Source organism: Eurypyga helias, unplaced genomic scaffold (assembly GCF_000690775.1).
Source record: "Eurypyga helias isolate BGI_N326 unplaced genomic scaffold, ASM69077v1 scaffold10502, whole genome shotgun sequence".
NCBI lineage: Eukaryota > Metazoa > Chordata > Aves > Eurypygiformes > Eurypygidae > Eurypyga > Eurypyga helias.
In genome coordinates this window covers 3,098-7,429 of record NW_010236595.1, presented here as the reverse complement: position 1 = coordinate 7,429, position 4,332 = coordinate 3,098, and positions in this window count along the sequence as shown.

Here is a 4,332-nt window from a genome sequence, read left to right as displayed (position 1 = left end):
ACACGCAGCACAGGGGCTGAACGCTAGCACCTAGGGTGACCTGTCACAGGGATTTTCCTGAACGCAGCACCCACCAGCAGCATCCCCTTGGGCTCGTCCCCTGTCCTGCCTGTGGCTAAGCTGGCCGGGTCAGAGCCAGCCCTGGAGCCCCAGGAGGGGGGTTCTTGCTTTCCTTTCCTTTGGGCTCAGCCCATACCCTCCTGTTTCAGCCTGCAGTTCACCAGCCCCAGTTTCTAGGGCCAAGGGCCAACCTCTGGGCTATTCTATGTCCTCTCACCCCCCCTGCACACGGTTGGCATCGCAAGCTCTGACACCGGGTGCTGGGGGGACCCTGGCAGCTGTCAGCCAGACCCAGAGCCCCGGTATAGCCGTGATGCGAGTAGGTGCAGGGCTCTGGTCCCAGGGCGATGTCCTGCCTGCCTGGTGGCACTGGCCTGGAGTGCTGGGACCTGAATTACCACCAAGCAGTCCTCTGCTTTGCTTCTGGCAGGCTGAATTACAGCAGAGCTTGCTTGAGGGCTTTCCTGGGGCATGTGCAAACCCGGGGGCCTTCATGTGGTGGAAAGTGATTTGTCTCAAGAAGAGGAATTTCCCACTGGGGAATTAGTGGAAAGGACAAAGATAAAAAGTGCAAGAGAAACCGAGAGTGCTCTGGACAGCCTCAGAAAGCTTCGAAACAGTCCCTGACTTGGCAGGCATAGAGGCACAGGACATCAGCTCCCTTTGCCACGGCAGTGGCTTCTCAAAGAGCCATCTTAAATGCCTGAGGAGGGAGATTTCTGCTTTTTTTGCCTGACAGAACAGAGTCTGTCCCCTGACATCATTCATGCGAAAGCCCATGGGCTTCCACGGACTCTCAGCCTTGCCAGAGCACCAGCAAATTCGTCAGCTGCAGGGTGAGCCCTGCAGTGCCACCGAGCCCAGTGGCAGGACCTCAGGCATGGCACGGAGGCACGCCTGGCTCTCCTAGCACCCAGGGACATGTAGGCTTCAGTTCGGCTGCGCCAGGGCCACAGGAATACGAGCAGGGTGGCATGGGGTGCCTGGCAGCGGGGAGAGGCTGTCCCTTGCCGATGGCCATTCCGCTGCTATGGACGGGCAGGGGAGGACAGCTCCAGCAGCAGGTCCCCTCCCTGGTTTCCCCTTGCCTTGGTTTTATTCTCCCCTCTTTGGGAGACCCACTGGTGCCCTGTCACGCAGCTATCAGCTTGAGTCAGATCTGGCAGCCACTGAATGTAGGAGTCCTGAGATGAAGCACAGCTCATCCCACACAAAGCCACAGCTCATGTTCCTTGTAAAGGGGCGAAGAGCAAAAGCACTGGGACCAATAAATGAGGAAGGAGGGAGGAAAGACACCACGGGACTGGTCCTGCAGATGAGGCGGTTCAGAGGCTTGGGAGAAACAGCTGGCAGTTTAGGGGAAAATGAAACAGGCTGAGGAGAAATGATAGTTCTGCTGAATGCCCAGATCTCGAGCTGCGCAGCCACCCCACGGTGCTCGTGCTGGCACCTGAGCTGCTGCAGGCTGCGGGCGCTGCCAGGTGCCACGGGAGGAGCTGGTGCGGGACAACGTGGCCACATCCCCACATGCTGCCCGCTCCGCGACTCACGGCACAGATGCTGCCCTGTCCATCAGTGCTTTCCCCTCAGCCCCCGTGAAATGCCACTCAGCATCCTTGAGGCTGCAGAATTCACATCTCCATGCTACCTTTGCTGCCAACAGCCACGCTGCGAGGGGTCCCAGGAAGGGAGCTGCTGTCTCGCAGGGGGAGGAGGGCAGACCCATCTCTGAGCCCACGAAGCAAGTGGGTGCAGCACCCCCTGCCCAGCGCAGCACCCCCAGCCCTGCAGCCCCCGCACAGGCGGGGATCCCGGCGATAACCACAGGCGAGCTTTGCAGCGGGCGCCGGCAACACCTGAAGCACCGTGCAAAAACCAAAGCGTGACAGAAAAAAGCAGCCCCGCGCTGTCAGTGTCAGCGGGAGAGGGTTTGAGTTCGTGGGTCGAAGCAGCCCTCCGGAGCGCTGCCCAGTTTCCTTTTCATTTTCAAAACAATTGACTAATCTTTGAATAGCCAGGGGTTTTAATAACCTGGAAATCACCTGAGTCAGAACCGCACCGCACGTCCTTCCCCAGGGCTCCTGTAGCTCCTGGGGGCAGCGAGGGCTGGGACCTGCCGTGTCCCCGACCTGCGTCCCGCTCCTGCCAGGCGCAAGCCCCGGGCACACGCTGTGGGGCCAAGCACGTCCTCGGTTCCGTCCCCCACCGGGCTGGCAGTGCTGGCTGCAGCTGTGTGACTGTTGGCACCTCGGTTTGCTAGCTGGGAGGGTGCAGCAGGGCTCGTAGGAGCGGTTACCAGCCAGAAAGTGCGAGAATTTCACCCGGGAGGTGACACACATGACATTTACCGTGGGGTTGCCGGGGTTAAGCCCAGACACCCGGTTCTCTGTAACTTGTTTTTGTAGGTGGCTTTTTAGAAACCCCGGGGAGCGATTGTTCCTGGAGCTGCCACCTGGACTCAATTCCTGAGAATCCCTTCGCAGGAGAGGACGTGGCCGCTCGCACAGCTCAGATAGAGCTGTCTGGGGATGCCGCTCGCTGCTTGGCCGACACCTGCCGACCCCCACCCCTGCACCCCAGCGGGGCAGAGCCCTCGGCGGCACGGCGAACAAGCTGCCGTCAGTCGTGCCTGTGAAAACTGAGGAATAGCGTGCCGCAGAGTGAGGGCTGGCTCAGAAAACACCCTGGAATCCGGGGATCCCCAGAGCAGGCAGCCTGGCTAGTGGCCACCATGGGGCAAGCATTTGCCCTGGGTGCTGAAGCGCATGTGTGGACCTGGGTGGGCTCATTGGAGAGAGGCAGGCAGAGGGCTTGGCAGTGACCCAGCTAGGAGAAAACGGGAGTAAACACCAAGGTCAGGACAGACTCAGGTGTCGGTCTGCTCCGAGCTCCCCAATCCCCCTCTCTGGCTGTCTGGGTTTGGCCTCAGGCTGTCTGCAAGAGAAAAGCAGGGATTGACCCTCCTGGGAAGGGGCAGGATGGGGAGCCTCGGGCAGGGTGGAGGGAACAGCGGGATCTATCCCGGTCTTTTCACCAAGGGGGCTTTGAAGCAAGCTTCCTCCAAGCTTGGATTGCCCTGCTTGTCTCCTGCCCTTCCGATGTGCAGGTGTGGGTGGGGAGCTTACCCTATGAATAATGCTGGGAGAAATGTGCCTGGAAAATAGGGTGTCGGGATGGGGCTCACGGGAGGCACCATGCCACCAGCCACAGCCTCCCAAGACAGGGCCATCGGAGAGGTTGCCCTCCTCCTTGCAGCCAGGCACTGCGCTGTCACTGCCTGGTGCCAGCCCTCCCGGGCAGGAGCGGGGCCATTTCTTGCGATGACGTCTGGGTTCAGTGATGCTCCGGGAGCAGCCTGCATCTCTGGGAAGCCATCTGCCTCTCTGCCGTGCAGGGCAAAGCAGAGACCACAGTGCAGCCCTGGCTGACCAGGAGTGCAGGCACAGTCTCCAGGCTCCCCACCAGCCTCATCCATCCGTTCCGCAGCCACTCCGATGGCAGCCGGGGCTGGGGGCGCACGGGGCATGTGGCAGCGAGGGACAAGGGTCTGCCGTCTGCCCATCAGAAAGCAGAGAATGGAGCTAGGCTTTTTTCCCTTTATTCTAGATGTCTGAACTTGTTTCTCCCAAGTGTGAGCTCTGGCTTAAGCAAAGCATCTCCCAGCTCAGCCGGCAGAGGAAGCAGGAGCATCGTGAAAGCATCGTTCCGATAGCAAAGGAGCGCAAAAGCCTCTAGAGAAAACAGAGGGAAATGGCATTTCATCTCCCTTGAAACAGGATGTTCTGGACATCTCACTCACCTGCGGCTCACAAAAGGATTTTTGCTGGGCTTGGACATGGCTGCGCATCCCCTTCTCTCCCACCTTCGGCTGGATTCACGGCCCTTGGCAGGGCTGGCGAGGTGTGGGTGAGCGCATGGCAGGCACGCAGTGCAGAAAGGGTGAGCAAGCAGCCAGGAGAGCAGTCAGGAGCCTTGGGTGCCCAGGATGTTGCTTTCCCCCAGGCCAGACCTCACCTGCTCACAGAGTCCCGGACCTTTGGCCTCAGGCTCCTGTTGCCCCTGCTCAGCGTTCCTCCGCGCTTGGCCGGGGCGGCCGGCAGCAGGGGCAGGTATTTTGTGTGCTGTGCCTGGAGCAGTTGGGAAACAGGCAGCGGTGGAGCCGGGCAGCAGGTCAGACTGGTTTCCCTCTGCGTCCCGGCGCTGGCACTGACGTACGAACCCGCTCGCCAAACAGATTCTGCCCCGTCCCGGCAGACCTGCCTTCGCTCTGCA